This window comes from Heterocephalus glaber, unplaced genomic scaffold (genome assembly GCF_053883595.1).
Source record: "Heterocephalus glaber isolate CG9 unplaced genomic scaffold, H.glaber_assembly_v1.0 deba00000676, whole genome shotgun sequence".
Classification (NCBI taxonomy): Eukaryota; Metazoa; Chordata; class Mammalia; order Rodentia; family Bathyergidae; genus Heterocephalus; species Heterocephalus glaber.
In genome coordinates, this window is record NW_028258156.1 from 16,219,190 (window position 1) to 16,233,186 (window position 13,997).

General features: G+C 35.1%; 1 long non-coding RNA gene and 1 other non-coding gene across 8 annotated transcripts in view; one reads left to right on the forward strand and one right to left on the reverse strand.

Moving 5' to 3' along the window:
• Window positions 1–13,997, reverse strand: part of LOC110348128 (uncharacterized) — a 1,027,816-nt gene that overhangs the window by 453,089 nt on the left and 560,730 nt on the right. The window lies entirely within an intron of this gene.
• On the forward strand, window positions 5,587–5,693 carry LOC147829269 (U6 spliceosomal RNA). The gene has a single exon (XR_015449420.1). It is a non-coding gene; the product is annotated as a U6 spliceosomal RNA (small nuclear RNA).

The following is a 13,997-nucleotide window of genomic DNA, read 5'->3' on the forward strand; positions in this document are numbered from 1 at the left end:
TAAATTTCTTTTACTATTAGAGAAAAAAATATGACCCTGAATCAGCATAGCAAATATCTTCTTTGATCTTTCCAGAACAGTCTTTGACAAGTAATATTAAAAGTTAAATTTCTAAGTGGAAAACAGAGATCCACAGGCATTCACAAGAAAAAATATATTTACAGAAATAGTTACTGCATCTCTGCTTTGCAATTCTCATAAAATAGACCCCAGCGATCTGACCATGGTCTTGATTGAATACAAATGATTTTTAGCTCTCCCAGGATAAAATTTTCTCATACAATTTCAGTTGTATAGCCTACCATATTTACCTACCTTATTACCATATGTCTAAGATGAAGTCTCAGTGAAGTAGGCTGTATTAAATTAAAAGATCCCTGGCCTAAACCGCACTTTTTTTCCCATTAAGTTTGTTGGTACATTTTAGGTATACAATACAGTTACATGCATCATTGGGATCTTGTATCTTTACATGATGTATCTTGTTTCTTATTTTTCCCCCATTCTCATGCCCTCCCTTCACCCCCTCCACCCTTCCCTGTTTACAAAGACTTTGTTTCCATTTTTTCCTTTTCTCATATTTTTTCTTTTCCCTTCTTTCCTTTCCCCTCCCCCTCCCACTTCCCCTACTGCTTTAGACATTTCTTCCTATTTCACATTATCAATTATACATTTTGATCCCTATTTACACTTTTAGTTTTTCACACCAGAGAAACTATTTCGTATTTACACATGTGTGTCCTATTTATTTCATTTAAGATTATGGCCTCAATGTGCATCCATTTAGCTATTTAAAAAAACCACATATTTTTTATGATAAAAAATACTCTTCAGTGGCCCATGGATAGCTCAAAATTAGAATTTGAGTATGGAATAAGAAAGAAAGTTTGGATTATTGATTTATTAGTACATACATAATATATAATTAATACATATATAACATGTAATTAATATTTACCATGTTTTAGACACAAGGCTAACCTTTTTCATGAGCTATTTTACTTAAGTGTTTCAAAAACACACTAGAGAAGGAGTAAAATTAAATATGTTCTCTAAGAATTATTATTAAAATGCCCAAGATCAGACAGAGAATATTCACCCTTGGCAATTTCACTACAAATTCACTACTCTGAGCTGCTACACTGTACTGCTTGTTGTGTACAATTCTCAGTGTTCTCCAAGGGGGCCAACTTACTGGGAACTAGAGCTATGTTTCCTTCTGGCTTGGCTGAATGAGAGTTAAATCTCCCAGCTTGGCATCACACTTCTTAGAGCCACTCCATAGGATTTTGTACGATATGCACAAACATAAACTGGCCTAGACTGTATTCTCTATTCTTTGATGCTGTAGCTTGTGATTGATATTTTTTACTAGCAGTTCAGTAATGGCATAAGATGTGAAAGTAGAGACTCTCTTCTTCATACTTACAGTGGAATCACATTTCTAGGGGCTTTTTATGTTCCAAGAAAATATTCCAGGGCATATTTCAAACTTTGATCTCTGCCAAAGGTACCCTAGATTTGATTAGCTAAAGGTAAAATTAAATTATGATGAAGAATTTTAGCCAGCAGAATGCTACAGGAAGCTAGTAAGCACAGAAAAACTTCCTATATCATGATAATTACAAATAGAAATTTTTCTTTACAACCCCCTCTTCAGGTGCAGGCATAAATTTGCTTTTGTTAAATGTCTAGGCCCACTCGCAGATGTCTATATTGCTCACCATGTAAAAAAATTACTAGGTTAAGTTTAAAAATCTGCTAAATTTCTTTTTGAGAGAGAAGTATCACTACCTAGTATGTATCATAAGCTCTTAAAAGTTATTTCCTGCCAAATCCATTTTTAAAAAAATTGACAGAGACTCATATGAAGTCTGCCAGAAAAGCTTATATTTATAATGAAAAGGACAATCTGCATCATTTCATGCTTTCTTTTTTGTCCAAGTACAAATTCATACTTTAAGAAGCCATGAAATGCATTGGATAATCACTAATCTAAAGAAAATTTGTAGTAACACATAGGAGTTAAACATATATGAAGATACACCTAATCTTTTAAAATATAACATTTCTTATTGGTTTAAGAAAATAGACTTTAAAACCAAACTGTCTGTATTTTATTCCATTTTTTATTCTAACCAAATGGATGATCCTGGGAAAATTTATTACTTACCCTGTATCTCATCTACCTCAGCTTGAAAAGGTGAAATAATAATTGCTCCAAAATAATAAGATTATTATAAAGATTGAGTGAGATCACATATGCAAAGCCATAATAAGCTATATAAGTATTATGGCAATAACAATATCAAGTATTATTATAATTATTTCTTAATCTAAGACAACATTTTATTGATTGTCATCCCAAGTAGCAGAAGTCTTGTATGCTACAGTTAAAAATAAATCCAAAATAAGAAAATATGACAAAAGAAAACTAACTGAAAATTTTAGTTAAAAATGACAAAATTCTAAATTAAATAGACAAAAAGATTCAGTTACTGAGTTAAAATATGACAGGAATAAAAAATCTATAAACAAATGCATTACTCAGCTCCTCTTTCTCTCAATCTTCAACCTCTTCCTCATCTTGACTGTGTTCTTATATTTTCCCTTTATGGCCTTAACAGGTTTCCTACGGAGTTACTCCAGGGACTCAAAGCTCTATCCAGCAGAGAGAAGTCCCCCAGTGCGATGCTGCTTTGTCACATGGCCACCTGGGTGTCAATGGCTGTGCCTGGGAGAGAAGAGGATGGAGCCACTTTGATTGATAGCTCCACTAGATTTCCCAGATCAGAAGAGGTGTTCACATAAAGAAGAGATATAGAGAAATATGTGTATACTTTAAAGTGATGTGGGGATGCCATTGCTTAATGAAAAAGTGAAAATCAAAGGTGGAATTTACCCAAAGATTGGACAGAGAAATGAACTATAAGTCGTTATACTGAAACTTTGCCAAGAAACTTATATGGATATCATCAAACTGGTACATGCTCTCCGCTATAAAATTACAACTTTGATATTCTTTGACATTTAGCTCAGTCAGTATATTAGGCCTTCATTTATTTTGCTGCTCCTTACCTATTGCAAGAAATATTTTGTCCAGGAATATTACATTTTAATGAGCACACATGGAGATAAGACCAATGACAATCATAGCTACACAAAATGTAAAGCACGTTATGTTTACCAAAAATTAACTACCCTATTAAAAGTTTTAAGCACTAGGTCTAAATGACAGAGCAAAACCAGAGTCAGGGTGAAAAAGTGATTAGATGACTTTTATGAAATCTGGAAGTTTTTAGAAATTTCATTATCATTTGAAAAAATTTGGTAGTTAATAAATGAATTAATATTTTTGATGATGTCACATGAACAAGACATCACTAATAAATTGTCCAAAGTATTCTTTTTTTTTGGTACTGGGGATCGAACTTGGGTCTTTGCGCTTGCAAGGCAGGCGGTGGAACCACTGAGCTAAATCCCTGGCCCCAAAGTATTCTTCTTTTGACCTTTTCAACAGGCTGGTAAATCATTAGGATGAAAGAGTTTATAGATTAAATTACAAATTTGTCACCGTTGGTTAAGACTGAGTCAGCTCTAAGGTAATATAGATTATAGATAGTAATATTAGCAACATTTATTAAAATACTGGTATCTTATTTACTAATAGTTTGGCTTTGGGCATAAAACTTTACCTTTCTGAATACTGTTTAGTCATTTAATGTGATGGGAGTAATAAAACCATGTATTACTATGAAGATGAAATATGAAGGCAGCTTAGTGCATAAAACGATTTCCTTGATTTCCAAATCATGTAGCTTAGGCTGCAGGAATATGATTTGTAAGGCCAGGACATGGCGCATTTTGAAACATTAAGGACTGGTAATATTTTTTAAAGACCCAGTTGCTGTCTGAAAGCAATTTAATTTTAAATAACACTTTTATTTGAACTATGTAATTAATATTTTTCTTTTTCTATTACCTAGTCAATGTAAATTAATGCAAAAGGTTTTCACTGCAACTGTGTTTGGAACAGGTGGTCTGGATTTTACTTCCCACATAGTTCTAAGTTTATCTAATACTTCTCTATCACCAGCAGTAGAATCATATTATTTTTATTATGTAAGTCTTGTAAGATTTTGAAAATGCCACAAACTACTCTGTTTATTCATAGAAAAATGAAACCTAAATATATCCATCTTATTAAATTTCCCTAGAAGCAATTAAACAGAAATGCATTTTATTTTTTACACATTCTAACTTTACCATATCAAAACAAGTCTACTCACAAGTTGATAAATACATCACTGAAGATAATGTGAACTATTTCTGATATGGGAAGATAGTTAAACATTTTGGATCCATTTTTTCTTTGCCTTAAATGCAATGACTAGTAGCTAGTAATTACTAGTTTCCATGACTAAGTCTTGTCTTAAAATCAGTTGAAAATCTATAAGCTAATTCTACCAAAATATGAGTAGACTGCAAAGAAATCAGAGTCGTTATTAAATACTGAAACTTTAATATTTTTTCACATTTAAACATAAACATGAAGTTTTGTTTCCATGGTGAAGAATACAAGAAAAGAGAAGGGGGTGATTAATACCATGTGGAACCCAAGTATCTTGAGTAATTGTGGAGTTTCCTGCTGTAGACTCAGCTCTGCTACCCTTGTTATCACATCCTCCAAGGAGGGAATGAGGCAAGACAAGTGTATATACTTTTTTTTAACATCAATTGAAATTTTGGACCAAAAACTTGATATACTCTCTGGGCAAGTGCAATTAGACTAAAGTGAAAATCAATGGTATTTTACTTTCAAAATGGAGGGGCCCCAGGCCCCACAAGTTGCATGGAATTCCAAGAAAGACAAGTCTTTGGAAGAGACAGTAAAACCCAAGCAAAGGTTTTAAACGGGCTGGGTAAGGAATCCAGATAGAGGACTACTGAAGAATATGGACTTTAACTGTTCAATTTGTTAAAATAGTTTTATTGTGCAATATGTTAGACTTTGGACTGAACCCATGTCTAGTAACATTTCTTGTTTTGAGAAATGTTAAGGAATTTTGAGCATCTAAAACTGGAAAATTCTGTTCAATTTTTATTATTCTGTCAAGTAGGTAAGCAGGACCATTAGTTCTAAAATAGTCAACCAGAAGAAAATATAACATTTCTGCTCTTAAAATTTGAAAAAACTCCTTTCAATCTCTATGGGAATAAAGGAGATTAGATTGCTCATTCTTTAGAGATTTCAATGGAATTTTTCAATATTTTCTCCAAAATATAATGCATAATACATAAGGAAAATATTTTTTTCCATTTTATTTTTATTTCTTTAAAATACTAACCTGTACACTGGGCTGAGAAATCTTTCACATTGTATGTTGCATGTCAGACTATAGTCACACACTGGAGATTACAATAAGAATATTCTGGAATCAGTGTTGGATTGATAGTATGACCAACAAATAAATATGTATTGTTTTAGTCCGAGATTTCACAGTTATTACTCTGCATAACCCAGCCTATTCTGATGTTGAGAGGCAAATGCTACAGATAGTGATGTTTAATATGTATACAAGGACTGTGCTTGCTTCAGGAACATATATACTAAAGTTGGAATGATAAAGAAAACTTTAGCATGGTGCCTGCACAGGAATGCCCTGCAAATTTGTGAAGTATCTCATTCTTTTAAGTAGAAATGATCAATGAGAGGAGAAAGTTTCCAAATTAGATAAAGTAGAGGCAGAAGAACATATACTCAGACACACCTTAAAAACAAGAGACCATGGAAACTATCCAACAACTGCTGTATGACTCAAGGAAAACTAAACTAAGAACTATGGAAGTTAAAGAAAAGCTAGAAGACACCACAAAAGATAGCAGAAAATTTTCCAGGTTTAGGGAAGGAATTCAAGTTCAAGCTAAATGAAGCATATAGAACCCCAAATAACCAGGATCAAGAACTTCCCCACGACACACCAGAGTTAACATCCCAGATAGCCAACACTGGGGCAGAATTTAAAAAGCTGTTAGAGAAAAGCAACAAATAACTTATAAAGGCAAACCTATCAAAATTATAGTAGATTTCTCAATACAAATCTTAAAAGGTCAGGAGAGCTTAGAGTGGAGTTTTTTCAAGCCTTAGCCGAAAATGTCAATACAGATTAATGTATCCTGCAAAACTATCTTTCAAAACTGATGGAGAAATAAGGACTTTCCATGACAAAGAACGCCTTAAGGAATTCATGACCACCAAACTAGCACTACAAAAACTATTCGGAAAAATTCTAGACACAAACAGTGAGGCCAACAATATGAATGAGCATAACATGATAATACATCAAGCAGTGTGAGCAGTTAGGCAAATGGGAAACACAAAGGAATCAGCAACAGAAAAATAATGCATGAAATGAATCAGTCGATAGCTTTCAGTAATAACTCCCAATGGAAATAGTCTTAACTCCCCAATCAAATGACACAGATTGGCTAACTGGATCAAAAACAAAACTCAACTGTATGTTGCTTACAAGAGATAGATTTAAACGGTAAAGAAACTTATAGACTAAAAATAGTTTTGAAAACAATACTCCATGGAACAGGAGCCTGAAACTAAGCAGGAAGGGCTATTCTACTTTCAGAAAAAGTAGACTTTAATTCAAATCTGATTAGAAGAGATAAAGATTACTACATACTGACAAAAGAAACAATTCAATATGAAGACACAAAAAATTGTAAATATATTTCCACTGAATGCCAGCACCCACTTTCATGAAACAAATACTACTGGACATAAAAGATCAGATAAACAGCAACATGCTCATAGTGAGAAACTTCAGTATCCCACAGTCACAAATAGACAGGTTCAGACAAAAACGTCAACAAAATATCAGAAATATCAGACTTAAACCACAGCTTTGAAATGAATTTAATAGACATCTACAGAGTGTTCCACCCAACAACAGTATGCACATTTTTCTCAGCAGCCCATACTGACTTCTCCAGAATAGACTACATATTAGGCCATAAACCTAATTTATGCTTATAGAAATACAAAAGAATCAAAATAATCTCAAAATTATTATCAGGTCAAAGTATAATGAAACTAGAAATAAATGGTAAAATAAATCACAGAAATTATAGAAACACATGGAGATTAAATAATCCACTCTTAAATAGTAAATAGGTTACAGAAGAATTCAAAGAACACATTAAAAAGTCCCTAAAATCAAATTATAAGGGCAGTACAATATACCAGTACCTATGGGACAAAATGTAAACAGTCCAAAGAAGAAAGTTTATAGAAATGAATGCCCACATCATAAAAACAGAGTGTTATGGTTTGGGTCTAGATGTCCCCCAAACCCTTATGGAGTCATAGGTGACTTTTTCAGAGACAACTGAAACTAGAGTGTGTGATGCTGGGATTAAGGGCATGTGGTTACTAAAACAGTACACTGATTGGTTTGGCACCATCCTAATCTCAGTAGTCTGGATAAGATAAAAGGGGCAGAAAGATGTTAAGGTTTCTTTGTTGCTTTTGCTACTTTCTGGCCACCATGAGCTGTTTCTCCTCTGCAAGTCCTGCCTACCACACCAATCTGCCTTGGAGCCAGCCAATAATAGACTGAAACCTCTACAAGCTGTGAGCTAAATAAACCTTCCCCTTTAATTTGAGTATTGAGTATTTTCTCTCAGCAATGATAAAAGTAACTAACAGAATTTGGTACCAGAGAAATGGGGTCGTTGCTGTGACACCTGGCAATGTGGCTCAAGAGCCTTTGGACCTGTCTTGTGGGAAGGTAGAGAATTAGGAAAGGTTCAGAGATGCTGGCTGAAAAAGTAGAGCTAGAACACCTTAGGCTGTACTGGATGAGAGATTCTGGACAGAGCTCAGAAGACCAGAAAGCTGGTAAATACCAGCCTCAGGAGGTTTCTGCTGGAAAGAAGGACTGCACTGGTTGTTGGACTCCAGACAATATGTATTATACCTTGGCAGAAAGTTTGTCTGAAGTTTGCTCATGCCCAGAGACTTTGTCTGAATCTAAGATTAAAGACAGCAGGCTAATTATCTTGAAGAAGAAATTTCAAGATAGGCTAATGTTGAGGCAGTGGCATGGCTACTGTTAGGGGCTTTTAGCCAGATCTACGGTGAGAATCAAGAGCAAAGAGCACAGCAGAATGATGCAAAATGTTGTGAATGCAAGAAGAAAGAAAGTTCCAGTAAAGTTGTGGCCTTCAAAGATGGAACAGAGGAGAAATTAGTTGCTAAAAAGTCTATCAAGAAAAAGCCAATTTTTTTTTGTTTGTTTGTTTGTTTTGTTACCGGGGATCAAATTTGGATCCTTGCACTTGCAAGGCAGGCACCAGAACCACTGAGCTAAATCCCTAGCCTTAAAGCCAAGTATTTTAGAAGAAGACAACAGAAAAGATAGCCTGAGGATATCACAAGAACCAATAGGATTCCAGCCTTTGTGGCCTCAGAGTTGCAAAGATGAAAGATTTTGCTTTGAGAAGAAACTCCTAGATGACCATATTCCAGAATGGAAGAAGCCCAGGCAAGTTGTTCCTCAGGATTTGGTTTATAGGCACTGGACCCCTACAGCTGAGAGAGAAGAAAACCTAGCTACTCTTCCAGCTGTTGACAGACTTTGGCATCATCCACGTGGTGCTGGTTTTAGGTGTATGCAGATTGCAAGAGTTGTGGGGGCAGGAAGGCTTACACCTAGATTTCAGAAGAAGGCCTGGGAGACCAGGCAGTGTGCCCCAGAAAGGGCAGTGTGTGAAGCTGTGAGTGTGAAGTCAGAGGTGCAGAGGAGACTCCAGACATTTTCAGAACCCAGGAATGTGGATCATTTGAGGAAAACTGCAAGGAGGAAGCAGAGCCAGTCCAAGAGATAAGCCATATGAAGTATAACCATCAGAAGTGCCATAGGGATGGAGCCACCCAAGTCTTTTGTAGTTCACAAGTTACAACAGATTGCTGGGGATCCTGTAAGTGGAACTGTGGGATTTAACGTCTGCCCTACTGTATTTTGGTCTTGCTTTGTTCCTATTCCTTGTTCTCTCCCTGTTTGTAACCTTTGGAATAGAAATCTCTATCTTGTGGCATTGAATGTTGGAAATGCTTAACTCTTTTCATTTGTACAGGGGCTTGTAGCTAAGAATTTGCCTTAAATTTCTAAGGTGACTTTGGACTTGGAATTTTCAGTGATACTGAAACCTTTAGATTTTGGCAACTCTTAGAAACAGACTAAATGCCTTTTGTGTAAAGGAATGTACCTGAGTCTTTGTGGGGGGACAGGGATGGAATGTTATGGTTCAGGTCTAGATGTTCACCCAAAGCCAGGTGCAGTCATAGGTGGATTTTGCAGAGGTGGCTGAATCTAGAGTGTGTGATGATGGGATTAAGGCTGTATGATTTCTAAACCAGTACACTGATTGTAACTTTGGGTGTCAGATATTTTGTCTCAGCAACAACAAAAGTAACTAACACAGAGAACAAGTTCAAATAACCAATTTCATAATTCACTTCAAAGTTCTAGAAAAACCAGAGCAATCCAAAAACTGATGTAAGGAAGGAAACTATAAAGATCAGAGAGAAAAATTAATGAAATTGAGTTTCAAAGAACAATACAAAGAATAAATGAATTAAAGAGGTCATTCTTTGAAAGGATAAACAAAAAAGACAAACTCTTAGCCAAAATTAACACAAGAAGAAATAAGAAGACCCATATCAATGCAATTAAATATGAAAAAGGTGAAATCACAACAGATGCTGACCAAATTCAGAAAATTATAGTTATCTACTTTGAAAACTTGTCTTCCAATAAATTGGAGAATCTAGAAGAAATGGTTAGATTCCTAGCCACATACAAGGTACCAAAACTGAACCAAGAATATATAAAAACCCTGAACATTCCAAAAACAGGGAATAAAATCCTACCAATTAAGAAAAACCAGGTCCTGATGGACTTGCTGCCAAATTTTACAAGAACTTCAGGGAAGAATTAATGTCAGTATTCCTCAAATTTTTCTATAAAATTGGAAGGCAAGAAGCACTTTCAAACTCATTTCTTAAAGACAGTATTACCTTGATACCAAAACTGGACAAGGACTTAACCAAAAAAAAAAGGACAGACCAATTTCTTTAATGAAAACAGATGAAAAATCCTCAAAAACATGCATTCAAACAGAATACAACAAACTATTAACAAAGATCATACATCACAATCAAGATGGTTTCATCCCCAGTTTATCACACATAAATAAAGGTAATACATCACATAAACAGAAATAAAGACAAAAATCACATGATTAGGTCAATATATGCAAAAAGAGCTTACAAAGGTCAGCATCCATTCATGATTTTTTAAAAACATGAAAATATTGGTATAGAAAGTCTGTATCTTAAAAATGATAAAAGTCATTTATGCCGAACCTACAACCAGCATCATACTAAATATATAAAGCATTTCCATTAAAATTAGGAACAACACAAGAGAGTCTACTCCTACTACTTCACTTCAACATAATACTCAAAGGTTTAGCCACAGCAATTAGGTAAGAGAAAGAAATAAAAGGGACTTGAATAGGAAAGGAAAATTCTTTTTTTGCAGATGATATGATCCTTTACATGGAAGAACCCAAAAAACTTCGCCACATAACTATTAAAACTAATAAACAAAATCAAACATAACCATTAGTGGCAGGATACAAAATAAAAACACAAAAAATGAATAGCATTCCTATATACCAAAAATGAACCCACTGAGAAATAAATCAGAACAAACAATTGCATTCACAGTACCTTCAAAAAATATCTACCAATTATCCTCACAAAGGAAATCAACGATCTCTATAACAAAAATTTACTCTAAAAAAAGAGCTTAAAGAGTACATTATAAAATTAAAGACATTCCCTGTTCCTGGATAGGGAGAACTTAAATTGTCAAAATGACTATATTACCAAATGAAATGTAGATTTAATGCAATCTCAATAAAAATACCAATAGAATTCTTCATTGAACTAGAAAAAAATAATTCTAAATTTTTGTGGAATTAGAAGATACCCAGAATAGCCAAAGCAATCCTGGGCAACAAGGGCAAGGGAGGAGGCATTAAAATTTCAGACTTCAAGTTATGTTCAAAATTTAAAAAGCAAGGCAGCCTGGTACTGGCACATAAGCAGAAGTATCTTCCAATGGAAAAGCATGGAGAATGCAAAAACAATTCCAGTCACCTTCAGCAATCGCCTTTTTGCCAAAGGGGCCAAGAATATGTGGAGAAAAGATAGCTTCTCTCACAAATGGTGCTGGGAAAACTCCACATGCAGAAGAATGAATCTTGAACGGTATCTCACCTGGCAATCAAAGCAAATCAAAATGAATCAAAGACCAATATATAAAAACAAAAACTCTGAATCTACTAGAAGAAAATGTTGACAAAACTTTTTAGGACAGAGGCATAGCCATGAGCACAGTACATTTGTCTTAAGAGTCTTTCGGTGGAGTTTATTTTTGGGAGTGTGGTTCTTCTATGTAAAGGATCATATCATATTCTTGAACAGAATCCCATTTGCAAAATAATACCAAGAATCAATAAGTGGGATTATATCAGATTAAAAAGCTTCTGCACAGCAAAAGAAACAACCAATAGAATGAGGAGAAACTCTACAGTATGAGAAAAACATTTCACTAGCTATTCTTTAAAGAACTAATATCTAGAATATATAAAGAAATAAAAAAAACATGTAGCCCTCCAAAATATAAAAGACCCAATAAAAATGGGCAGTTGAAATGAATAGACACTTCTCAGAAAAAAAAAATGGAAATGGCCAATAAATACATTAAAAATTGTTTAGTCCATTAGAGAAATGAAGATTTAAGCAACACTGAAATTCTGCCTTACTCCAGTAAGAATGGCCATCACTATACCTGGAAAACAGATGCATAAGTGCACAGGAAACAGACAGATGCTGACCCAGATACTATTTGTAAGCTCATGCAGATCCCAGTGAGAAGCCAACGTGGACCAGAGCTGTGCAGATACCCAGGTCTCAGCCAGGCCCCCTCTGAAACCCCTCTGGGAAAGCTGCATAGGCATGAAGGCAACAGCCAGAGGCCTTGTCAGATACCATCAGTAAGTGAGCCAAGACCCCAGCCAGAAGCCTGCTCAGATGTTAGTGACTTGGGTGCACAGCCCCCAGCCAAACATCCTCCCAGAAAACAGCTTTGCAGGTGAGCATCCCTCAGCCAGAGGCAAGGCCAGATAACATCCTAAGTGTGCATAGGGCCCAGTCAGAACCCTGAATGAACAACAGCCCAGCACAGGGATCCAGAAGGCCATCATTCTAAATCCTGGAATTGGTGAAGTGGGGAATAGGAGAGAAGAGGGCTCTCTGAGGCTTGCTGAGAATTGAAACCCATTAGGTGAGCAAAATGTCACCTCAAAAAAGGTGCAGAAGACTGTATCTGTTGAAATGAGAAGACGCATAAACAAGATTCAAAACCAAACTTCAAGATCACCTAAAGCAACCCCAAAGATCAATGAGATGGAACAATCTGATAGTCAACCACCTGGACTCCCTGAACTGGCAATGAAAGAGGATCTGGAAAAAATGAAATTGGAAATAATTTCTCAAATAACAACAAAGATTGTGCCCATAGTGAAAGACAGGATTAATAACACTTTCACAGAAACAGATTAAAAACAAAATAGAGGAGCTGAGGAACATGGTGGAATCCCAGCATAGGAAACAAATGGAATCCATAAAAAAAGATCAAAACAAATATCCAGGAGATTAAAACTCCATTGAAAGTTTACACAGCAGAATGAGCTAATGTGAGGACAGAATATCAGATATAGAAGAGAGGATTGCAAAAAAAGAAAAAAGAAAAATTTCTTGAAAATAGTAAGGGACCACAAGAAATCAATCCAGCAGCTGCTAGATGATGGAAATAAGAATACCATAAAACTGATTAGAGTCAAAGAAGAAATAGAACAGAGTATAAATGACATAAAAAAAAAACTATTCACAGAAGTAATGGCAGAAAACTTACCAAGTAGGGGGAAAGAATTTTACATACAGATAAGTGAAGTATATAGAACTCCAACTAGCCATGATCAAAAAATCTACATGTAGGCATATAATAGTTAGGAATCCAGAAACCCAACAGAAGAATAAAATACTACAAGCAGTTAGAGAAAAGAAACAAATCACATACAAAGGAAAGCCCATCAGAATCACAGCAGACTTCTCAGCACAAACACTCAAGTCAAGAAGAGCCTGGTGTGAAGTATTTCAAGCCCTAAAAGAAAACAACCTCCAACCCAGATTGTTGTACCCTGCAAAACTATCTTCCAAAATTGATGGTAAAATAAGATACTTTCATGACAAAGAGCACCTGAGGAAGTTCATGAATACCAACCAGCACTTCAAAAAAGTTTCAACAATATCCTAGGAAAAGACAATGAGTATCACAACCCCAGGAAGCACAGCAGAATGATTTCATCAAGCAAGACAAGAAATTAAATGCAAAGAGGGAGAATCAAACAACAGGAAAAGATCACGACAATGATAAGTCAATACATATCAGTTAGAGCCATCAATATTAATAGTCTCAATTCACCAATCAAAAGAAATAGACTGGCAGAATGGGTCAAGATGCAAGATCCAACAATATGCTGCAGAAAAGAAACACATTTAATGCAAAAAGAAACTCATATACTGAAAGTTAAAGGGTAGAAAACAATATTCCATGCAACAGGATCCCCCAAAAAAGCAGGAGTAGCTATCCTCTTTGCTATCAAATGGATTTCAAACCAACACTAATTAAGAGAGACAAAGAAGGCCACTACATCCTTGTAAAGGGAAAAATCTAAGAGTAAGACATGACAATTATAAATACATATGCACCAAATACTAGTTCACCCAACTATATAAAACAAATAGTAACAAACATGAAAAATCAAATAAGGGCTAATGCAATAGTAGT